The sequence below is a fragment of the Petaurus breviceps genome, unplaced genomic scaffold (genome assembly GCF_028583685.1).
Source record: "Petaurus breviceps papuanus isolate PSGF00001 unplaced genomic scaffold, PetGlider_PUasm1.0 90681, whole genome shotgun sequence".
NCBI classification, from domain to species: domain Eukaryota; kingdom Metazoa; phylum Chordata; class Mammalia; order Diprotodontia; family Petauridae; genus Petaurus; species Petaurus breviceps.
In genome coordinates, this window is record NW_027187307.1 from 2,172,178 (window position 1) to 2,197,836 (window position 25,659).

Consider the following 25,659-nt stretch of genomic DNA (forward strand, 5'->3'; position numbering starts at 1 on the left):
CAGAAAGGCTCATGGCAATGGGCCAGAGTAGCACATTTCCTTCCTCTTCTGCATTCACTTTTCACTCCAGTTTTTTTAAACCACTCACAGCCACTCACCAGATAGAGTAAGAGAATATAACTTATCTTTTAATTAAAATTCATCAGGCAGAAGCATTTTAATTTCTGTTCACTTAAGGAAATGCTCTGGATGTTGAAATTGAAAGTGGTGGAAATGGAGATGGTATTTACAGCATCACAATATGGGCTCTCATCTGAGCTGAGTTTTTTCCCTTGTTATTTGTGTTGTGTGAATAAATAAATATATGTATATATGCATATACACATCTATATGTAAGATTTACAGCAGGACTTCCTGAGAGGTGCATGGCATAAGACAGTGGGAGAAAGTTTCTTTTCTGAGGCTTACCTGATTGTTAAAAACAGTGCCAAAGCAATCACTTACCTGTTCTCTGGGACAGGTCTCTGGCCTCATGGACACAATAAATGCAGTAATGAAGCTGCACCAGATGCTTCAGTCTGGTCAGTAACCCATCCTTGGGGGCAGACATTGGACAAGTGCCTGATGGAACAGATGGGATTTTTGGCCATCCTGAAAGGCTTCTTGGTTTCTGATCATAGGTCTTGCCCAGCCAGGCAGCCTCATCTTCAGATGCTGCTTAAAATGTCATCAGACCATTGTTAGGCCTGAGCAAAGGACATTTATGGTTTCTGTATTGGGCTACAGCTGCAGGGTTTGGCCTGTTTTGATGCTGTCCCCATCTGTGAAGATTTGCATCTCAGGGACCTTACTCATTCAAAACCTGGTTGGGTGGTGCCAACATGCACTGTCATATGGCAGAATTGGATCATGGGTCCATTGAGGGAGAAATTATTTTCCATTGCTAAAGAAAGCATGGTTGCCTATATGTAGCCTTCTTCAAGCAAAGGATAAGTCATGTGGGTTCCTTGAGCAGAGTCAGGGCCACAGTGAGAGACTTTGTTGAAAACCTATTGAGTCCCCATAGTGAGTGAAGGATGCTATAAAATTTGTCCCAGAAAATAGAGGCAAGGTGTGACTAGGTGGCTTGGTCAACAGAGCACCTGCCCTGGAGTCAGGAGGACCTGAGTTCAAATCTAGCCTCAGACATTTAACACTTGCTAGCCGTGTGACCTTGGGCAAGTCACTTAACCCCAATTGCCCTGCCTTCCCCCCTCCAAAAAAAGCAAAGAAAATAGAGGAAGACTAGAATTGAAACCTAGAAGATTCTGGTGAGTGAGAAAAGGGATGGGATTCAGGATTTGATGTTTAATGCAAATCCTGGAAATTGAGAGTTGGGAAAGTGACTGTGATCTGGTATCTGACAAAAAGTCGAGAATGTTTTCAAGTTGGAGTGCTCTACTTCAAAACTAGGAACTACCAATACCAAGTCTTTAGTCTCAACCAGGAATTCATCGACAGGATGCAGCCTGATATTTGTTCCCCCTCTGACATAGGCTGCAGGCTCAGGTTGGTGGTGGTTTTTTGCACTTTGTATTAATTAGATCATATTTTCCCAGTTTTCATTGTATACAAGTTTGGACTTTGGACTGTTGATCTTAAGAAAGTTGTACAAGCTCCTGCTGAGTCAGGAACAATCTATCTGGATTGTTCCGTCCCAGCCTTTGTAGTTTTCACTGTCTTTTCCACTAAGCTCTTGGAGCCAAATGATCTTTATGGAGGGTCACTGTGTACAAGGAGATGAGTTATTTTATTGTTTCATCTGCTCAATTGATTTTTGCTTTGTTACAATGTAAGCCTTCCCAGATACTCTCGGAGCTTGCTGCTCTACTCTTTGGGTCTCTTTGCCCCATCCACTTCCACATCAGCCTAGTCATTTTTTGCTCTTGGTGGGCATGTTTTTCTCAATGAGGGAAAGGCAAGGTGAGGAAAGAAATGAATCACTTTATGTACACCTTCACTTTTCTTTTTTCTGTTCGTATATACACTGAATTTCTCATCAATTACTTTTTCTCTTCCATTCAAATCCATTCTTATGGGTCCTGGGCCCATAGGTGCAGATGCTGTGAACTTCAAACTGTTCTAATTACTCCATCAATTGCTGTGTGCATTATTTAGTAAACATGGCGGCAGCTAGCAGAACTTGGCAGGAAGGAAAAATATCATAGCCACAGGTTTGTCTCAAACCAATGTGCCCTACAGCCTCCCTGACTGGCTGTCAACAAGCCACATACAGCTTACCATGAGTACAATCAATATTAAAAAGGGGGAAAGGGTTTTTTTCCGTTTTGGAAGAAGATGGGAGAGAGGAAATCAAGCCAAAGAATTCAGTACCAGTTAGAAAGGCCTGACTTCTATCAGGTAATTTGCCTTTTATAACACCTTTCCATTTGATTCAGATCTAGAATAGAAAGTCCCCCTGCCTAGGGTATCATCCCATATGCCCAAAAGGCACTCTTTGAAGATTTATCGCCCTTTTCTAAGACCGTTTCTAGTGGATCAAATCTTTGTCAAGGAAGGCGTTACATTAATATGATTTGCTTGAAAAGTAGAATGCTGAGAGTTTGATTTCATAGCTGACTTTTGGGAATTATCTTGGAAGGTAGACTCACGATATTCTATTTTGACCAGAAAATAGCTTACTCTGGCAAACAGTGACTGGAAAACAAGTACCACCACCACAAGCATTCCCATGGCAGTGACCCATGTCTCCTGTTTGTGGCTAACTCAGTGGAGAGGTAAAGGGGAAGGATAATTTTTCTACAGAAAGGAAGAATGAAACCTAGCAAATTTGCTGACCCTTTGCAATGGGAGTCTGACATATAACATGATTTATTAGGGCCTGAGCCATGCAAAAGTCTTCACAAACACGCATTTCCAGACCTCTAAATTGTACATCTCAGAGCCATGATATAGGGGGTTGAGATCTGGTGTTTGCCTTTTCTTGAGCATTATTAAAGTGATTAGCTTGAAATGGCCACCTAACTCACAGTTTTTCAAGAAAAGCCTCAAATGGGCTTTTGTGAATACTTTCTCATTGTGCTATCAGTGGGATTGGGTTTTGTGACAAGGACCATAACAGAATCCAATGAGTTTGAAAAGGTGATTGCCAAAGTCCAAGGAGGTTTACTCAGATGACCTTTGTCAGATGACCTTTGGAATGGTGCCCTGGGATGAATGCTTGCTGACAGTGCTGGGCTACTGCATGCTCATAGCCCTTAATTATAAGGTTAAGTAATAGCAATTTGTGCCGTTATAAATAATTCATATCTGATTTGAGCCATTTCCTAAAATGATGCATTTTTTCTACTCCACATATAGAAAGCACTTAGTGAAATTAAGAAGCAGCCCATTTGAAATGGATGGAAGGAGGGTAGTTGGTTTTGGGTTTTGGGTTTTGTTTTGTTTCTAACGGCAAGAGTTTGGCAATTCACTTCGTTGGAGGCATGATCACTCCTGAGCTAACATGGAATGGAATATATTCCTTTGCCTCTTAGCCCACCTCAACAGAGTCCTCTGGGAATTAAATTGGAGGAGTGAGGCTCTGATGATTTGCAAAAGGGTTTTTCTAGTGGCCATGTACATTCAGATTCCTATTGGTCCTCTCTGTTAAAGGTTTCTCCTGGGGCGGCCAGGTGGCTCAGCGAGTAAGAGCACCTGCTCCAGTGTCGGGATGACCTGGGGATCAGATCTGGGCTCGGATACTCAGTACCACACCCAGAAATAACTGGCCGTGTAACCTTGAGCAAGTTACTTAACCCCGATTGCTTTAAAAAAAAAAAAGGTTTCTCCTAAAGATTCATCAATATATAATGGATTCTTATCAGCAGAATTCAAGTATATTGATGGTGCCAAGGGCAGCGGGCCATGGAGTGAAGATTCAGTCCATCTAGTATTAAAATGGGAGTACTCAAGCTTGGAAAACTGCCTTTATAGCATGTATGCCCCCTTTACTTTGTGTGGCTTCTGTAAACAAAAACCATTTTCTCTGGATGTACTTCATCTTTCTATTTTCCCTCCACCATCAGTGCCTTGCAATTTCTAGCTAATAGATGTCATTTCTTTTCTATGTTTGTTCCATACACAAATATTTGATTTTGTCAGGAACTTGATCATTTCTGCCATCCCATTTATGTACCCAGTTTCTGTTTGTCTTTCACCCTGAATATCTAATGAGCTGAGCTCTCTTTCATGCAGAAGGCATTGACCATCTCCCATTTTGGAATCAACAAACCAAACAAGCCAGGTTGTCCCTTTTATGACTGTGCCTGCTATAGGCCCATGGATGTGTTTTTGGAAAAGTCAACATTTGTATCATCTGTCATATTTTAGTTTTTGCTTTGACTGAGTGTGTAAGCAATGAATGTGGCAGAATTCCATAATGTAGCAAATGACTCTATTGAAGGAACAGTTACTTTCTTCATGTGGGGGCCACAAAAGAGAAGACTTTGCAAAGGATTTGAGTGGGAGCCAGGCTCCTTGAGGTCCCAGTGAGCTTGGGACAGGCTTAAGGACTCCTAATAACCATGGAGTTATGGCCATGCCACTCAGCCTGTCCAGGGGGTTGTTAATTCATTCAGCAAGTTAATTCAACACAATGCCCTGTACTAGTCATGGGGGGTAATGAAAAGATGAGATGAGAAATGACCCCTGTACCTTAGAGTCTGTAGTGTCCTCAACAGAGAAACGTCCCCTTTTTCTCCCCTCCCCCGATAACTCAAATACAAAATAATTTGTGATCATTGCTTAAAGAATTGACAAATAAAGGGCCCTGTCAGGGTGAAAGAGGAAGACTAAAACTGAGAAAAAGAGATCAGAGAAGGAAACTGCATTAGAGCTTGATTTCAAAGGATTGCTAGAAATTCACTAGATGAAAAGGGAAAGTTAAGATATTAGGGAGCAGTCTGAGCGAAGTCATGGGGGCAAGAGAGCACCAGGTGTGTTGAGGGAACAGATTGCTTGGGAAACAATATGTTGAGGGGAGTACCATGGGTTAGGGCCTGAGATCTGGCTCTGAATATGAGAATAGGCTCTCTAAAGGACAGTGTTCAATTCTTGGGGCTACATTTTAGAAAGGACGTCAACATGTTGGGGCAGCCAGGGTAGGAATGCAAATGGAGGCTGACTGCTGATGTTGAGAGATGTTGTAGATATGACTTAGGATTTGGGGTGGGATTGAACAAGGTGTGCTCTGAAGGCTCTTCTAATTGTAAATTCGATGATTCCATGAAATCCTAACTGAATTCTAAAAATCACTAAGCATTGGCAAGTCATCATGGCCTTCCACAGGTACCATTTTTTTCTGTAGTCTTTATCAAGTTGCTTGTGTTGGAGAGGATGCCTTATGGCTACCTACAGAATCCCCTTACGCCAAAACGTACACACACACACACACACACACACACACACACTGACCTTTTATCCAATAGAGTTCACCCAAGATTCTGCCCCATAAACCTAGTACAGAATTTTAAAATCCAAGAATCTCCTGGAAAACTCAGGATATCCAGTCACCTTAGATGTTACCCAATTTTTCAGTGCACAGGAAAGAAACTGAAATTTTTAATTGAACCAAATGCTGAGGCATACCATAAAATCGACTTTCCTGGATATGTACTACAAGGTAACCCATTCTAGTAGTTTTTTCAGTTTGCACATTTTTCCAGAGTCCCCTACAGAGGAGAGAATATGAGAAGGGGGCTGTGAATGATGCAAGATGCTATAGAATGCTCAGATGGGCTATGAAGGAGCAGTCATTGTTTCTATGTTAACTTAAACTCACAAAAGTTTGTCCTTTCAAATATTTTAAGCTTCCTTCCCCCCAATTCTTTGTTATTTTTCTGAAAAAAAGCATTTTATTCATATATAGGCATTATCACACATTTTCAATTAGTGGAGGCAGAAATAATGAGCTTTTCCTTTGTTGGAATGTCCTAAGAATGGGCTGGACCAGTAATCCTCAACCTGGGCATGAGCTCACTCCGTGTGGGGCACAAAAACCCAGGAGGGGAAAGAAAAGTTGATCCAAAATCCCTGACTAAGTGGCCCCCATACCTCCCCAGCTGGGCAGAGGCCATCTAGTTCAAATGATACCTATCACATCCCTGACAAGGCATAGGGAGACCAGAAAGGGAGGCGAGTAAAAATTCTGTTACAACTATCCAGACACTGAATGAGGGGAACTGTAAAAGAGAGGCTTGGGAGTGTGAGTGGTGATATCCTGAGAGATGTCAGATTCAAAATAGCCAAGGTTCAGTCATGAGAGGATTGGGAAGGTGACAGTAAGGAAGGGTCAAAGAGAACTTTCAAGTTTTGAGCCTGGGGGATGAGAAGAATAATGGTGATATACCATTGGGGGAAGTATTAAGATTTGAGATCTGGGACAGAGAAGAAATGGTTAGTTTTGTTCTGAAGTTTTCAAATTGGAGAAGTAAAAATGGAATGAGAGAGAGAGAGAGAGAGAGAGAGAGAGAGAGAGAGAGAGAGAGAGAGAGAGAGAGAGAGAGAGAGAGAGAGAGAGAGAGAAGGAAAGAGAAAAAGAAAAGGCAAAAAGAGGAGAGAGATAGAATCTTTGGTGAGTCTGTCCATTCCCCTCCCCCCAAACCACATACCTAGAATGACTCTAGAGCTGGTTTTCTGGTCTATTTATAGGAAGCAATGACGTAATTCTTCTTAGGGAGAAGTTATTATTTCTTCTGAATTAAGCATTACCTGAAAATATATATTTTAAGTAGGAGATTGGGATTTCAGGGGGGATCCAAAGCACATTGGTTAACTGTGGAGTTTAGAAAATAAAATACAGCAAATTTCAGCTGTGACACCTTCCTCTTCTCTCTACTCTTTGATAAATATGATTTTTCTAATACCAAAGGAAGTCTACAGAGCCACTTCATGGTAATTATTCTTCTGATTTATCAGCATTTGTGGATCTGATAAATTTTTCAGAAAAGTGTTCACCTTTATTACCCTAAAATGAATCCATTTTTGAATAAAAAGTGAGATGTAATTCTTTGGGCTGGTCTATATTTACACCTGGAATATATAATGAATTCTTCTTATCTGATACAAGCCCTAACACCCCCTGTCATCATTTCTGTAATCATTTAGAGTTGTCATATCACTTGAAACCCAGAAATGTCATTCTCTCTAGGAAGCTTCTCTCACAATAGGGTTAGAAAGAGAAAACTGCTGAGGGAAAAAGTAATTTCAAGAGCCAATCCTAAGACATCCATGGGCAGGGAGAATATAGATATGTCAGCCTAGCCCTTGGGCAACAATGCTTTGAGCTGGAAGCATCTGGCTTTTGCTGCAATTTCCTCATTTTTTTCCCCTTTTTTTCAGTCCTATTCAAAGACAATGCAGCCCTGGGACACTGACCTGCATGGACTGGGAATTCCTGGGAGAGCTTCTTTGTATGATCCTCTTGAAAAGGGACAGGAAGTTTAGGGAAAGTCTAGTTTAAATTCGGCATCACTTTGCTGAGTAGAAAGCATCAAAGCCAGCAGGCTGGAAGGGTGGTGGGAAGAGACTGGGGGGAGGGGGCGGGAATTGCACCTGGCAGATAACTAGCTGGAATGACTTCCATTGACTTGGTCTGATTATCAGAAATTAGAAAAGGGACTCCGTAAGATCACACATACCCGCTAATTCTTTTAATTTTCCTGACCAGGGCACTCGGGAACTGATTTTCAGCTTTATTTGCTTACTTTCGCTTTATTTAATTTAATCAACTGCTTGTCTAATAAGGTTGGGAGCCAACTGTGGCCAACCTTCATTAAAACCCTTCCATTCATTTATTCCCTCAGGCAAATGGTTAGTGCCTTCAGCTAGGAGAAAATGTGTGTCCTCTGCACAGCCCCAAGGACTCAGCTAGCTTGTCCAGATAGCTGAGAGGTATTAAGGTGCGAAAGGCTGAGAGCCCCAGTCAGTAGGCCAGAACCCATGGCTTGGAAGAATCGATGGCCAAAACCAAGTCCATGTTCTGACAGTGGGTCAGCTCTGACAGTGGGTCAGCAGAGGCAGTGATTCAAGGCAGCCAGTCTGCATCCTTCCATTAAAGACTGTCTGTCCTCATGCTTTCTAGGGTGATCAGTAGAGCAGAGTTGGGTAGTGACTGGGCAAGCAGAATGCTTACTGGTTCCACTGTGACAGCTTCTCACTTCTCAGTCAAAATTCAATAAATATTGATTAAGCCTCTCCTATTGTGATAAGCCTGAGTGCTTGTTTTTGGGGGAGAGAAATAACTCAGTCCTTGCCCTCCAGGAGCTAAGTCTAGTATTCCCATTCATGCTTCAGCACCCCTCCATCCCTGAAGGTCTAGCTCAGACCCCAATTCCCCTCTTTCCACATTCGCACTATAAGAAATCACCTCTCCTTAGCACTCAGATCAACTTCAGTGTGCCTAGCATCTTTAGTAGATTGTAAGCTCCTGAGGGCAGGGTGTGCATTTTCTCTGACTTTGTTTCTTGCACAGAACCATTCTTGTATGTCAGCGGAATATCTGTTGAATGAGTAAAAAACAACATGTGTCTAATTCCCTGTTTTTTAGTGTAGCCTGCAGTGGAGATGCTTGGCAAAGATTTGTAACTGGCAATCAATTCTTTAGGACATGATAGCACATTGGGCATTTTTATTACTGTGTTGGGGAGAGAGGAACTTACATCAATGTAGCAATAAAGTAACTGCATGGTTGTGTGACTCCTCCCTTCAGGAAAGCTTTCCTAGATGCTACATTTACCAAGAAGTTATTTTGGAGGTTGTGAAGGGGACTCATCTGAGCAGTTTTTCCTCTGCTAGGACGGGTAATGGAGTTGGAAGGAAAAATGGAAAGGTTATTTAGGTTAAGCTCCTGTCTTCAGAGAGCTTGGCCCATCTCTGAAAGATCTCTCTCCCCTTAACACACACACATACACACACACACTCCCTCTCTCTCTAACATACACACATGCACACATGTGCACACACATCATGACAGCTCCTTTGTTAGCTGACAGATTGCAATCTCTTTTTGATAAAAGCCCATATTATCTCCCCACTCGATTCCCAAAACACTCTGCAGAATTAGCCATGAAAGTTCCTTTTCTCCCATATTCTCTTGGTATTGGCCAAGGCAAGTCTGCTGGGAAATGGGGTATTTTCTCTAAGCAGTTGCTCCAAAGTTAGGTTCCTATTGGTTCTCAGTGTGAGGCAGGGTTTTGGGGAGGGGAGAACAAAACAAAAGGGTCTGTTGCCCATCAGAGAGATGGAGAATTACTTGCCCTTGGGGTTTTGGTTGAGGTTTTAAAGAATCTCTTCCAAAGCCTGCTAAGCTCTCTCTTAGCCTCTTGTGTATAAGAGCATCACAGAGCCCAAGATGGAAAAAGGGTGAAAGCATCTTGCTCACTTACTGGGAGCCTGGGCTTCTGGGGACCTTGGACTTGTAGCTTCCCTGCTCCCTGATTTATATGCATGCAAGACAGGTCCACATTTTGCTTTTGCATTCTACATCAATCTTCTTTTCCCTCATCTCCAGGCTACATGCTTGTCAGACAAAAACTTCCAATCATTCCATTTAAAAGCCTTGATCAGATTGGCACTTGCCATATTTCTCAACGATGTCTTTGCCATTTCCCCAATTCTATGCATCACTGGCTAGGAACTTCAAAGTGTTAGGCATGGGGGGAATGAATGGGCCCCTCATCCCACTGTTTCTTCCATTGTTAGGACTCTGGAAGTCACTGTGTGTAACAGTATGCCTCTTTCCACTGTGATCAGCTGCCTCAGACAACTAGACCAAGGCTATTTGACTCTGGGATGACCAGTCCCTTCCCTTCTCTGGGGTTTAGTTCCCCCACACTTTATAAAAGGAGATGGTTGCACCAAAAGTCATGAATGTCTCCTTTCAATTCAGTCATTCTGTGATTCTATGCCCAAACACTTTCTGTAGTCTTTGAATCCACAGATGGGGCCTCTTACCCCCACAGCACATTGCCCCAGATTCCTGAAGTGCCAATGGTTTACCATCAATTTGTTTTGGTTAATACTGGCTCTTTCAGAGACACCCTGAAATTGAGATGCCATCCCTGGGCTTGGGTAATAACTTCCTATTCCATATGCCAGAAAGTGTCTTTTCAAGGCCTGGATCACTGATAAGGTTCTCTATCATTCCACAAGAGGGTTATTCTAACTGGTATCAAAGGGGACTTTCAAGGGCTAAAGTGAATTTCCCCCTCCAGTTTCCTTACTGGATTCATGTTTTCTTAAGAAGCAGAACTTTTAAAAAACCAAGTTGATACAAACCAGAATTAAATCAGCCCACGTTTGTTCTGCTAGAAGTCAATTACCCTGTCTACAAATTGGTTCTTTAATGTTTTCAGACCATGGGGCCAATTGTTGGTTTCTGTTGGGTCAGCCTTTATTTAACTGATCGGAACACAGAACAACTCTCTCTTCCAAGGAAACTGAGGTCGTGTGAAAGTTATGTGTGATGTACAGGAAAAGTGGGACCACTCGGCCTGAATGTAACCCTGGAAAATGGCCTAAGAAACTGCCATTGGCCTTGTATTCTCTTGGTGACTTTCTAATCCCTGATTCCATTCTAGATATGCAAATACATTTTAATTTTATGACCATTAAATATTTTTATGGTATTTCAAAGTTTAATAGACTCCATGAGAGTCATTAGGATGGATTTGGAATTATTTGACTTTGCTTCTCTGAAAATTGCAGAGACATTTTGAGTTTCTAAATGACTGTACATTCAGAAAAGTGGTAAGGATGGTCTTTAGCAAGTCCCTTCAATTTCTAAAGCCTGAAATCCTAAAAAAATTATGAGGGAAACCAGAGCATTATCACTGTCAGGTGTTGGCCACAAAACCAGAAAGGTTTCATCCCTTTCCCTTCCCCTAATTTGGGCACCTCCAGAGAAGCTCCTTTAGGTGATTAGGTATCAGCCTCTCTCAGCCTCAGCCTCCTCATTCGTAAAATGGGTATAATAACAGCACCTACCTTACAGAGTTGTTGTGAGGATCAAATGGGATAAACCTTCCAAACCTTAAAACACTAAATAAATGTCCACTGTCATCATTAGCATTATTGCTGTATTGTATCCATCCAACCAGTTTACAAATTCCTTGTGAGTAGGGACCATGGCCTATTCTGGGTATCCCTCTGTAAAAAAAAAAAGTGCTGGGCACAGAGTGGGTAACTGGAAAATGTTGGTTGATGGATTGCTCTGAACGCTGTCTGAACCCAAGGGATATGGGCAAAAACTCCAGAAGGAAACAACTAAACAAATGAAAGGGTTGTTTGAAGCCAAAATTCTGGGGAGAGGTGCCTTCACCTGCCTTGGGCACTTTTTATTGGGGAATGCTGCTATAGGATGTCTCTAAAATCTGAATGCACTTTTAATTAGCCTGTCTACAAATTAAGACAGTCTCTACTTTTGAGACAGCCAGTAGTAAGTGTAAGGTGAAGAACCCTTTTTTTGACCAAAGGTTTCCTGCTAAAGTGGGACCTTGTATGGAGTCACTTGTTTGAAAACCTAGAATGACCCTAACTACCTGGGAAGTCTTCCCTTCTTGAACTGGGTAAATGACTAGAGATGACTTGCTCAAATTTCATGGCAAAGTAGAAAGCATCTTCACTTCTGAACAGGGTTTTAAAAACCTTTGAGGGCTGGTCTATTTTTCAAGTAATATTGAAACCAGAGAACACTGTCTGTCTGTATATGACCTTTGGTTTTTCTATCCTTGTACTCTTCCTTCAATGTAAATATAATTGATGTTTTGTTGGGTCCTTGGATAAAAGGTGTTTTTTTAAAATTAGTACCTTTCTTAATTAGTAGCCAAAGCAAGTTCAATTATGTGAGAGTAATGTGTTCAGTCCACATCAGAAGCCTGCCTATAGAGATTTCAATTATACGATGCCTGGATTAGAGATTCATAGAATAGTTCTTATGTATTAAACCCGGCTGTAAAGTCAATGGGCTTTATCCCAGCAGGGCTACATGCCCCCACCAGTCTTCTCAGGTACCCAGCATGAAACTCCATCAAGGACATAGACTACCCTAGCAACAAAGAAAAGTCATTTTCCTAATCCTTTAATTCTGGCCAAATCACTAGTCGGCATTTTTTGCAAAAATCGAATTATTCAATTAACTCTTCTTGTTATAATTTACATGCCAAGTAGCTGATGAGAGGTCCAGACTGGATCAGACTGGCCATTTAGCAGGACCTCTTGATGTATAGGCAAAGGTTATCTTGCTCACTGCCCTTTTGATGGCCAGTACTCACTTGTCCCAGCTGGGTGGGCCCATGAGGGTCACCCTTCACTCTCCACATTCACAGCCCTCTCATAGCAAATCCAAACTGGCCTAGTCCTATTCTCAGCTAGAAGATGAGTTGAGAAGCTAATCACTACAAATGTGTTTATTATTCCAATCCAGATAACTATGGAACATGTCCCCAGGCAATTGTCAATGATGAAGGATTGGGGGGGGGGAAGGCGGTTATCAGGCACAGTGACAAACTTATGATGGGGAAAGATCTAGCCAAGCCAGCCTTCCAGCACCCTTCAGAGAACACCAGTTAGGCTTCAGCCTCTTTTGCCTTGGGTAAGGCCAACTCCTTTCTTTCATTATCCTTAAAGCGAAGGCTAAAGAAGGGAAGTGGCGTTGCCCAAGCAGGAGTTGGTATCAGGAGTTGGAACTGGAGCACCCGTCTGACTCAGCTGCTACCTTTGCCACTGCTGCCGAATCCTGATGGCCCACGGTCTTGCCTTTTCACTTTTAGGTTTACTGTCCGAAAAATGTCTGCCTTATTTCTGAAACTCACTAATAATTCTCATCGGAATTTTTTTTATGTAGCAGAAGTGAACAGGGTACCACTGATTGACTGGAGTGGGGCATCTTCCATGGAACTGGATATGCACTATGGCCCCTTAGGAGATGTCCCAGTTCAGCAAATCAGCCCTGCGACATTTCCCAAACCTAGTGAACGTACTGCTTGGTGGATGGTGATAAATGCATTTCTCTCTTTAGTAATTCTCTTAAAATATCTACCTTGTGTAAGTTTGCAAATATTTGTTAATGGGGGAGGGGAGGAACAGGGATCCAAATCTGTGACTGTATCAGCATAAGGAGATCCCAGTATGGGAACTCCCTCTCCTGTTACAGACGATAACTCTCTAGAACTTTAGAGCATTAGAACCTCTTAGTGCCTGGGGACACCAAAAGGTTCTGGGACTTACCTATCATCACACAGCTGGACTGTGAAAGAGGCAAGTCTGGAAATCATGTCATCCTGACTCCAAGGCCAGTCCTCTATCCACTATATCATGCTGCCTCTCAAATTTGCCAAATAGCCATGAAAAAAAGATAAAGACTCAATAATCCCCAGTGTCCTTTCCTTCTGTATTAAATCAGAAATTCCTAGCCCATTGTCCACGACCAGGAGGGCAAATAAGCTAATGGATAGAGTGCTGAATTTGTGAGTGGAGCCCCAGCTCAGCAATGACTGGGATGACAGAAATTCCTTGTGCACAAGCTCCCATGCCTGTGAAATTGAAATTGGAGTGGGGTAAGGGAGGGAGCAGAATATATTGTGAAATGTGGGATACAAAAACAAAAGATATCAATAAAAATTCATTTAAATAAAAAATTGGAGTAACACCTTGCCTTTTTCACAGGTTGATCGTGGGTGTCCTGGGACCTTTTCTGAAGAGCACAAAGGTATGTCCTTTTTGATTTATCGATATTGTCATCAACCACCTCCATGTCCATTTGTAAACATGTCCCCCTCCCCATTTCAGAAGTGCAAAATAATGAGACTAAAATCTAGTAAGACAATGCAGCCAATAGGAGGGGAAAAGGTTGAAAACTAGATTTTTTAAGAATTCCAAAAATCTAAGAGACCTTTTAATGAAGAAAGTTTTCTCAAAACTGTTTGATAAATGCACTAACTTCATTTTGGGATCAGTGTGTCCACCTTGGTGAGGATTTCTTCTTACCTTAAGATGAATTCAACAGCTAAATCAAGCAGAAGGTTACAGGAGACAAGGACTAAGTGATTTGGTTGAGTGTTTTGTTCATGGAGACATGGCAATCACTAAATGAATAACTCAAAAAAATGGTTTTAAAGGAAGATGCAAATACCATAGCAGCCACATGACAACAAAAAGGTTTAGGGGCGAGAATTGAGATAAATGTTTTATAGACGTGGAAGAGGAAGAAAGTGACGGCAAAGAGGGGGATCATGGCAAGGCAGAACCCATTTTGTATACTTGAGGCTTGTTTAGTTGGTCACTCATGGTTAGATGTAAGCTATTTCCCCAATGTACATATCAGGAACTTATTCTCCTGTTGTGTAGAGGAGCAAAAGTCTGATGTATCTTATGTCTGTTGAGCAACGTGAAGGCAGGGTTGGAAATGAGCTCCCAAGGGTGAGGGGACAGCACTGACTGAAGTCACAGAACCGGCCTCAGGTGTCACCTCTGATGCTTCGCACCTGTGTGGCCTGGGTAAGGACCTTCATCTCCATGTGTCTCCATTTCCTCCCCTGTAGCATGAAAGAATTGGACTAGATGACCCCCAAGGTTCCTTCCACTTCTCAATCTAGGAAATCATCAAATCTCAGTGTCCCCAAGCAAATCTCCAAGGCGACAAGTTACAGAGGAGCACTTTACATCAGTGGAAGGAGTTTCCACACTGGCATTTTCTACACTGATGAATCAAAAAGCTAAAGAAAGTCAAATGACCATTTCCTTAGCCGAGAGGTCAATTGAGATGGAGTCAGGTTCCCTCTGCCTTGCCTTTCACATGCATGTATTGTCATACTATTCAATCATCTTACGATGATGACATAAGATCGGGGTGAGGTAGAGATTGGACCTATGATGTCATTGCTCTAGGGAACTCCCAGATAAAGAAATTCCTTCTACCAATGCAGGTTGTTCCCTTCTCTTCAGCATAAAATCTTTAGTCACCTAGAGCACTGAGAAGTGAGCTGACTTGCTTTGGGTCCCCCAGTCAGTATGTATCAGGGTAGGACTCAACCTGTGTCTTCCTGGTTTCATCCACTGCATCACGTTGCTTATATAATAACAGAGGGAAAATATCTTCTTGGGGGAGAACTGTGAAGAAATTAATCTCAAGATGAACAAGTCCTTTAAAAAGAGTGAGAGGTTTTGTTGGAATAGCACCTTGCAGACCAAGTGCCCTTGAGATGTTTCACGATGATGAGTTTACGTAATTTGGACTCTGGGCATATACATAGGCAGGCCCCTGAAGCATTAAAAAGAATGATGACGTGGTGTCAAGATGGCCATAATTTACTGAGCTCTAGAACCACTTTTATTCAAAAAGAGAATTTTTTCCAGGCCAAGAGGATGGACCTTGACTATAGTCAAGGGATCAGAGGGTCAGGCCTACATCAGAATGACATCCTGAAATGTGATGGTAGCTGAAATCTACCACCTTGAAATCCACGTCTTCTTCCTTCTTAGATGAAGAAAGTTTAAGTGGCCTATTGGTAGCAATGGGGGGGGTGTCATTTGGGGAACTATTTGCACTAGTAATTCATTAAATTCATCTGTCCTTTAGCATGTTCCTTTACTAAAACCAACTCATGCCAGTTTTTTTCTCTTGATCTGTCACCATCAACTCTAATGGTAATTTTGGAGTTAGAGCCTGCAAAGCTGAAGAAAGAACATTGCAGCTTTTTCCTGCATCCTGATTCTTATTCCCCCAAATGAGTTTTAGCAGAAAAAAAAACAGCCAGGAGAGAGACTCATTTCTAAAGAAGAGAAATTGGCACTTAAGTTTGCACTATCGAGCCCCAGGTAAAAATAGTGGGAATGCCAGTGGCTGAGCCAGTATTCAGAGGTTCTGTATCTCCAAGTCCCAGAATCATTTTTGTCATTCATGCCAGCCCAGCACTCTATACCTCATGACTATAGGCCCCTTGCCTGGCTCTTAGAATTCATTCCTCACTTTGCTTCAGATTTCCCTACATTTCAATTTTCCCAACTCCCATGTTTTATTGATGGGAAAATGAATCCCCTTGGAAATGTTTAATGCTGTTAAAACATTCCTGGTTGCTTTAAAGCTCCTGGGGTAGCTTGCTGCCGTCATACGATTGTAGCCATGAGAAAAGCGTAGGGCAAAACTAAAACAAATTCAATGACTGAGCAGCTCCAGTTGGCCCCCATTGCCAGACCGCTCTTGGGGGCTGCTGCTGCTACCACCTCCCCAACTGGAGAGAAAAGGGTGGAGGCAGTTCAGGTGGAGAGAGGATGCCCAGATCTGCTGCTGCCACTTTCACCTCACCTACAAGCAAACTGCTTTCAAGTTCAGCCTTAAAACCCAACCCAGGCTGATTCTCTCTTTTCTGCTCTCTTCTCACCAGGAATTTGGAGGTTGGGAAAGCAAAAACAATGACTAAACTCCTACATTCTTCACATGGTGTTGAACTTGTTTTTTGTGCTACATTCCAAGATAGTCAGCTAATCTCACCCCCAGCAGACTTTTTAGCCAGACGTGTGTCTTTATTGTACACTGTCAACCAAGACGAGGGACAGAGAAACAATGACAAGGAAGGTTTTGAGCCTCAATTTTGGTTTCTGAACATGTTTAAGCTGAAATCTGGGTAAGAAATCAGAGGTTCTAGTATTCCATGAGGAAGAAAAGCGTTAGTCATTTAAAGTTAGGCTTTGTGATTTTGAAATCTTTAGGATTATAGGTTTCAGATCTGAAATGACCTTTGGTCACCAGATACAGTCCCCTCACTTTACAGATGAGGAAATTAAGCCTTCGAGAATTTAACTCACTCATCTATGGTGATCCAGCTAGCATCAGGGAGGGCCTTCCTGACTCTAGCTTCAGGGTGCTATCAATTATACCTGTAATGACATATTATTCTCATAACTTTAGAATGAATTTTTTAGAAATGTGTAGTAATTAAATGTTAAGTTTTATCTTAAAAAACTATTTCAGGCTTGTCTTTGGAATGAGTTTCCCCCAAGGAGCTGCTGTGAAGGCCAGGCCTATCTCCATCACAGGCCAGGCTGGTTCTTTCTCCATCTCCAGGTATCAGGTTCTCCATTAGAAGCACTTTCTGTTGAGTATTACTGATAAAGGAATGCTAACTCCATAACTCAATAGTCAATTCAATTTCTCTAACCACAGGTACTGTCTCTTGTCTGACATCTGAAGAAAATGGATGGCCCTTTGGTCTTGCAGGCTTTAGGGAACCTCGTCTTAAGTTGGATGCATCAGAACTTGAAGCATAGTTTGGTTAATAAAGTGTAATGATCACTTTATCTGTTAGAGATGAAATTTATTGAGGAAGAGCTATCACTGGGTCTAGAAAACGGTAGTTTAGTATTAATGGAAGGCCTGAATTCCAGAATCTAACTTTTCTAGATAGCTGAAAGCTATTAGTACTGAGGTGGGAAAGGCTGAGAGCACCAGTGATTAGTCCAGAACCCATAGCTTGGAAGCACTGATGGCAAAAAGACCCAAATCTGTGTTGTGAGAAAGGTTCAGCAAAAACAGCATTCAAAGCTCTGCAGTTGAGTTGGGTTCATCGCTTGGAGCCTAGCACTGCTATGGAGGAGATGGAGCTGCGGCTGTATGGCCATGGAAGGCCTGACCAACTCGGGGATTCTGAAATTCCTTTGCTTTAGGACAAGGAGTTTTTACTTCTGGCTTTGGTGGTGAAAGGAATAAAAGACAACCTTAAGTTGAAGGCAAAAAATTGTAAAGAAAGTGATTCAAAGGGTTTGGGAATTGGGAAGAAAGCTAGAGATTGAATTCAGAGGGAGAAAGTTCAGGAGGGTATGAAGGCAAGTGAAAAGAGACAAAGCAAAGAAGGCCAATGAGTTGAACTGAAAGAGGAGAACCAGGAAGAAAAGAACACAAACTGAAAGAGGAAGAGGAGGGGAAGACTCAAGCTGGAGCAGAAAGAGAACCTGGCCAGACACAGAAAAGGAAGCTGGGTGCAGCTGGCAAGGTTCTGATTAAGCAAGGAGGTGCTCCCAAGGTGAGGAGCTGGCTACCAGAGCTCTCTGCCAAAATGACTGAGACAAATGAGAGCTAGGAGAATTCAGCCATCTTTTTGCCACTGCCAGATCAATGTTTCCAGTGTCCTAAGGTGACTAGGGTGAATGAAGTGCTCCTAAACAACCAAACCAAAACTTAATGAGCACTTCAATAAGAAAATAAAAGAAAAAGAAGCTGAAGATGCAGGGGATCCTGATATGCGCCAAGGTCTGAGGATGGACAAAAATACATACGATGGGAGAGGAAGGGAAAGGGGGACCGCCAAGTATTGGGAGCTAAGAAACCCATACCGGGCTCTTTCCAAAGAGGAGAGGGTAGACATTTGTAGGAAGAGGAAGAAAAGGAGGAGGAGGAAGAAAAGGAGGAGGAGGAAGAAAAGAAGGAGGAGGAGGAAGAAGAGGAGGAAAAGGAGGAAGGAGAGGAGGAAAAGGAGGAGAAGGAGGAAGAGGAAAGAAGGAGGAAGAGGAAGAAGAAGAGGAAGAAAAGGAGGAAGAAGAGGAGGAAGAAAAAGGGGAGGAAGAAGAGGAGGAAGAAAAGGAAGAGGAGGAGGAAGGGGAGGGGAAGGCAGCATCGGTGGCAGAGGCAGCAGCTGCTTGTCTTCAAAGTAATGAAAATGTAGGTGTGTGACTATTGTTGGGTCACAGATCTCCCAATAAGGGTCAAAGGAAGAAAAGCTATGGGGGTTGATGACTCCCTGCTGAGGTCCACTGAGGTAGTTATTTACCGACCTGTTCATAATAGAGAGGTCAGCTGTCTTCTTGAGATATGTATGCTGGAAAACTTCCCCAGACACGTCAAACCTGATGGCTCTCACCCCTCCCTAGTGGTTTATGTGGCCAATAATGATAGCCCCATAAGGAATCTACAAAGCAAGGAAAGGATTTGAAAATCTTGGTCAAGAAGATAAAGACCAAGGAAACACAGGTGGTGTTTGCCTCCCTGTTGCCGATCAAAGAGAAGGACTTCAGAAGAGAGAGAAAGATTTGTCAAGTGAGCAGCTGGTTCAAGAGAATGAGATATGAGAGTGAGGTTGGTATTTTTGAACCATGATTTAAACTGTAGAAATGGTGGGCTCCTGATTATGAAGGGAGCATTCTTCACAGACTCAAGATGACATATTTGCCTGACAATTCTAATCAAAACAGCTTCCAATTGAATATGAGAAGGGGAAGGGGGGAAGCAAGTCCCCTCTATAGACAGAGGTACACTAAAAGGGAGAATAGCTAGCATTTCTATGGGATGCTTTGACATCTGCAAATCATTTTGCCTTTGAGATGTACAGCAACCTTGTTAGGCTCAAAGAAATGGACTTGCCTATAGTCATGGAGGGAGATTAGTACTAGGGGTAGGAATTGAACCCAGGTCCTTCTGAATCCAAGGGCAGTGTTCTAACCACTACCCCAGACTGCCCTCTGAGCTTTACCACACAAATCATCTCTCTCTGATTCAACTGCTTAGTCAGTTCCGATTTCAGAAAACCTGTATTTGAGTTGGAGTATAATCTCTGAGTATTCTAGTGGGCTATGAGCACACTGATATTTTTTTCCCTTGTCCAAGTTGAATTCAGGGAGCAAAAAACACCCCCCCCCAAAACAAACCAAAACAAAACAAAATATGGAGGAAAGAGAGAAGTAGCAGAGATGCTTTCTTTAATGAGGAATGTCTGGAGTTCTCTTCACTGCTTCTGCCCAGCTGTCATGTGTATTCAAGCTCACACCATTGGTTTCTCCAAGTAAAGTTCTGAGTCTTGTCATCATCCCCATCTGACACTTGAGATTCTCCCAGCCATTTGACAGCTGCCTATTCTATTGTGTTTGTGTCTTCTCCAGTGGGACCCTATCCAGAATGCTTCCATTACTTTCTCCCGTTATATTATTTTTATTCATGTTCTGCTTTTTTTTCTGTTGGGGAGATTTTCTTTTCCTTCTTTTCCTTCTCTACTTTGGCCTGGATCGCTTTCTTTGAATAAGTTCGCTTCATTTGAAAGTGACAAGCGGCAGGCAGCCCTTGGAGAGCCATCTCTCTGCTTTGGATTGAAGGTAGGTGCAATTGGCTGCTCAATTAGCATTCAGGTGGCTTGGTCCTAATGCCTCACGATGTTTGCATATTTCTGATCCTAAGGCTCAGTCGCCAAAGTGTAATCGACTATTTCAAAAATCGATAATACAGAGGCATCATAGTTAAGCACGCTCCCCTGACAAAAGGAGACAGAGTCTAGGGCATTACTGTTATGAAAATTGTCATTTGGGACAAACAAATGGAGTAGGGGACAGAGGGGAGATAAAAGCAGGATGAGAAGATGAAATGCTGTGCTCACCTCAATTTATAGGGTCGTAGAAGTGTGAGCCCAGTGTCAAAGGGTCTATTTAATGTTGGCTTTCTAGGAGCCCAGATTTGCCCAGACCCAGCCTCTCTCTGCTTATGCTTGCACCTTGGGAGTGGAGCTGCCCATGTGTGGCCCAGATTTAAGCTCACTGCCCTTTCTTGGCTTGTCCCAGTATCCTGGATCAAAGGTGGCACCATACCCTAGCCTGGGCATGCAGCTAAAGGAAGCAGTCAAATGCCTTTTCTGTAGTAGAGCAGACCTGGACCATGGACCAGCAAAGTGCTGGCTTTGTCCCACTGGGCTGGCAAAGGGATTCACAAGGGCAGGAACTTGGTAAGCTGGAGAGCCCTGTCAATGGGAAATCTCATGATGCTGTAACACTGCTTCTCCCCAACTAATGACCTGCCCCATTGCCTTGTTGTGGCTGTTTTAGCAAAATCTAAGCCCTAGTAGGAGCTGTTGAGCTGATAAGGCTTTGGGGAAAGGCCTGAAGTTCTCTTTAGGGAACAGACTGTGTTGTCCCTCATCTGAGGGTTGTCTTAGCCTGGCTGAGGTCAGAGAAGCTCACCCAAAGTCTGGCCACTGAACCAGTCTCAGAGAGCCTACCAAACAGGAGCATTGTGGTCTGAGGGGGTTGAGGAGGGAGGCCCCAGAGGGCAGCGATCATAGAATTTGAAGAAAAGGCAGTGTTACGCCTTAGAAAGAACATGTGAGGGGCAATAGTCAGAGAAGCCAGCTCCTCTTCCTAGGTCTGCTACCCCCAAGCTGTATGACCTCAGACAAGTCACTTCCCCTGTCTATATCTCAGCTTCTTCCACAGAAAATAAATGAGGGGGTTATGAAGTATGAGGATCTTCAGATTGCCATGAGCAATGCTGTTTAAACCAAGAGTTGATCCCTGGTAGAAATGGGTTTCTCTGATCATGACAGAGTGGTTTGTGATTTTTGCTGATTGGGTTTTTCTTCCCCAAGATTCAGAAAAGTCCAGCTTTGTTGCTCCTTAAGAGTCAGGTTGAGTCTAGAATCATTTTGTAAATAGATGCGGAAACATTTTGGAGGCACACAGAGGTTTTTCTCAAGTCAAAGCGATTTGAAAGTGAGGGAGAAGAAATGATTTGCGTTTCTCTTAAAGCACAGTTAATATCTAAAGTGTAGTGCAGGGGATTGGAATTATTTCCCTCAAAGCCTTCTTGTTTTACCTAACTTTGATTTTGTTACATAAAACGTTGCCAGGCAACTATTGTAGTGACATCAATAAGAGGATTTGCTTGCATTATGTCAGTTTCTCACCCGTTATAGACAGATGGATGAAGGGTTTCCTTGGATACCAGAACTTTCTGTGACCTATGGATAATTGGAATTGTTGGACTATTGGTTATTCCTTTATTTATAACATTGTCAGTGTGCTCTGAGTTGGGCCAAGTAGAGGAAAGCACAGAGAATTTATGGGTCTTGAAAAGAAGAACAGGTCTCAGAAAGTTATGGTAGGGCCATCTGCAGAGAAAATTATTCATGATTCAACTAATTTTTCAGTAGAGACTTAGAAAGTGAGATTACATGACCCAAAATTGGCCCTTTCTCAGTCTCTCCCTCCAAACCAGACAACCTAGTCCAAGGTACACCTGCTGAGTAAAGCTTCTGTAAATGTGACCACAGTGTAATCTGGCACAATTGAATTATTTGTGAGGGTCGAATGAGGCAAAGGCACGGTGGTGAGTGATTGGAAGCAGGCCTGTTCTCACTGCAAAAAACAAATGTGGCCCTCAATACAGAAGAACGAAAGTGAAGAAAGCTTCTTGGGGACTGATACAAGAAGGCTAGTGAGGCCCAGGGTTTGAGGACGCTTTGTATTACCAAATGGGGCAAGCAGATGTGGTGAGAGTGGGATGGACCGTGGGGAAGCATCCTTTTCAATTAGCAAGATAAGCAGGAGCAAAGGCAGTTAGCTTTCTACTTAAGTCAGAGTGAGATGGGGGTGATTATTACAACACTGAAGATCAATTTTCAAACGAATATTCTTCTATATCTGATTTGCAGGGAATGGATTGGCCTTTGCTGAGTACGCTTGTTATCATTTAGCTCTGGCATTCAGACTGGGACAGGAGGGGTAGAAAGCACAATTTCCCAGAGATTACCAATCTCGTACCCAAGCCCTACATGAGGCTTTCTGTTAATTAATTGGGCTAATGATGATCGGGCAGATTGGAAACACCCCCACATACAGATTAAGCACCATAGCAGTACATTGTTCTGATTGGACTGACTAGGTGTGAGCTCATGAGGGAGCCAGAAAAGCCAGGTTGCTCCCCAGCTCCAAACCTAGACATGTAGAGAAATGAGCAGGTCCCATCTCTTTGGAAATACATTCCAGAACGGTATCTGCCTGTCCTCACATGCTCATGTGTGTTGCTTTTGTCCTCAGCTCAATAACTCATTTCAGGAGCCACATTAGATTAACTCTTGTCCTTCCATCTGCCTGCAAGAAGGCTTTGACCAAAAGCAGTGCAGTTCTGCCCCAGAATGAGAGCCTGCTCAGCAACAATAGCTTCCATGCTATATCCCATCCTTTCGATTGGTGGAGGTTCACTGCATGCTGCATACATGGGAGCGACTTCACAATTTATGACACCCTGCATTTATTAAAGGGTTAAAATCTTTGTTTTGTTCTCCCAAAGGACATAAACATACATACACACATGCGCATGCACACGCACACATACATGCACACATACACACGACTTATGATTTCATCAACATGAAAAACTTTGTCAGTAGGGACACCCCTCTGGCTGGCCCATGATAACAGCTCTAAGACAATGGGAGTGGAAGGGACTTACTTGAGCCCCCAAAGAGTGTGTAGCAGAGGCTCTCTCTCTGAAGCATCCTGGCAAAGTGGAGAGGGAAGCAGGAGTACATCCTGGAAGGATGGCCCTGGGCAAGGTCCCTCACCTCTTGAGTGCCCCCATTACAGATGAATTGTCTATTTGCATTGGTGGAGGCCATTTCCATACCGGAGAAATGACAGGTTCAGTAGGAGCTGCTATTGGAGTTCACCGTTAGGATGATTTGGGGAGTGGTAACAGGTTGCAGTGGGAAGGTTAATGAATTTGGATCCAGGGAACCTGATCGTGAATCCTGGCACTGTCGGTTACTTACTGTGTGACCTTGGGCCTCTGTTTCCTCTTCTGTAAAATGACTCAAGGACTTCAAGTTTCCTGACAGCTCTGTCTTCCAGAAATGGAAGACTCTGGCTGTGTTCTCCTCATTCCCCATAGCAAAGTCCAATCCCAGTACAGTCACTAGGAACACTTCTAAGCACTTCTGGAGAATGCTGACCCTAGTTAGGTGCTCTGAAGGTACCCAAAACAAAATGGCCACTTAGCCAATTTCTGGGGCCTGATTAATGCATCTGACAGTGGGATTTACAAAGAAAGTCATTGCAGCTGGCAAAGCATCCTGGGGCATTTTCTCTCTGCTTTCTGGTCCCTTGGAGACCCCAAGCATATGGAAGTGGGGATGGACTTCGGTGTCATTCCCCCCACAGTGTTCTATGAACTGCCTAGATCGAGTTTGCAAAAGGGAAACATTTGAGTTCCAACTTAATGAATCATGTTCTTGGCAAGCACAGCTGTTTCGCAGGCTCAGCCAAATGACATCAGGCTGCTGGAGGTGAGGAGGACTGCCTTCATGGCTGTCCACATGAATTCCCAAATGTATCCACCCTTGCAAAGGCTCTACAAGAAAGTGATGCTTTAGCGTGGAGCTCTTGGTATAGGAAGCACCCTAACCAGCCATAAGGTCCAGCCCCCTGATTTTACAGAGAAAACTGAGTCCCCAAATGAGGAAGAGACCTGCCCAGGGTCATGGTGAGAGAGGGCAGAGTCAGGATTTCAACCCAAGGCCTCTGACTCCAGGCCACAACCCAAGCAGGAATTAAAAATAGCAATTATTGCTCACTTGAAATCATATAGCATGCTATATACATAACCTCATTTGAACCCTTTGAGGTAGGTACAGTTATTTTACAGATGAGGAAAATGATGCTCAGAGAGCTTAATTGGGTGGGCCTAGGGAGTTAGTTCCCCAAGCCATATAGAAGGGAGATGATCTACCCAGGCTCATCTAGCCAGGAAATAGCAAAGACAGGATTTGAAACTGCCTCTTTCTGACTGGCATGGAAGACGATGCTGCCCCCACTTTCTTCTTCCTGATTTGTAGCAGCTGGAGCGTCTTAGCCCCAAATTCAAGGAGTTTTCCTTGGCTCTGTTTGGCTCCCAGGACAGCACAGGACTGCCTTCTGTGCTTGGATGTCAGTGAGGTTGGTGTAGGTGCACCTGTACTTGATCAATCTGTCTGAGATACCATGCAGAGAGAAGCCAGCATTCTTGACCCTTCAAATGACCGTATGATGGCTGTTGTCATTATTGAGAGTGACAGTATTTTAAAGACACTGACATGCTCTATTGTGCCCATTCCTTAGAGTTGTCACTTTATTAGATAGGACAAAAGAAAGTACTTTGAGGACACTGAAATTACTTCTTTACAAATGGAGACAATGGTGGACAGCAGACATTTGAGAGATAAAGAGAGGGAGAGAGAAGACTATCAGAGGGAAGGGAAGGGGTAGAGAAACTGGGGAGAGGAGAGACAAAGAGAAGAGACGGGGGGAGGGAGAGGGAGGAAGAGAGAGATACAGAGAGAGAGACAGAAACAGAGAAAGACATAGAGAGAGACAGAGAGAAAAAGAGAGAGAGAGGAATGAGAGGGGAAGACAGAGAAAGGAGAGGGAGAGAGAGACAAAGAGACAGAAGATGGAGACAGACAGGGAGAGAGAGAGGGGAGGAGGAGAGAGAGATGGAGAAAGAGAGGGAGAGAAAGAATAGAGACAGACAGAGAACAGCGGGAAGGGGAGGGTTTGAGAAATAATGAGAGAGGGAGAGACAGACAGACAGAGACTGCTGGGCACTTTTCCTGCAGTCTACTCATCAAGAATGAAGAACGAAACTCACCCAAACATATCTCATCACCATTTCTTTTTAAAACTCCTGGAATGAAAAGGTTGCCACTGACTCACACGCCTATGAATCAGTACTTCATGTCCTGTTAGATCCAAGGGAGAATTATTGAAGCCAGGGTGGGAGTGGGTTGGGGGGGGGTGAGGAGGAATGGGGGGGGGAGAGAAGTTGATCGATTACATTTAGCTTCTATATGGAAAAATCTGCATCATAATGGAGATCAGGGAGCAAGCTGTCATTGCCTACCAGTGGCATGATGAAGCCAAAATCTCTATTGTGTTGTACAGTGGATATACAGCCTT

General features: G+C 43.2%; 1 protein-coding gene across 1 annotated transcript in view; it reads left to right on the forward strand.

The window, feature by feature from the left end:
• HTR2C (5-hydroxytryptamine receptor 2C) overlaps positions 1-25,659 on the forward strand; it is a 110,143-nt gene that overhangs the window by 42,633 nt on the left and 41,851 nt on the right. Inside the window, exon 3 of the mRNA XM_069065209.1 lies at positions 13,645-13,687. The gene's annotated coding sequence lies outside the window, so the exon portion shown is untranslated. The remainder of the gene's footprint in view (positions 1-13,644; positions 13,688-25,659) is intronic.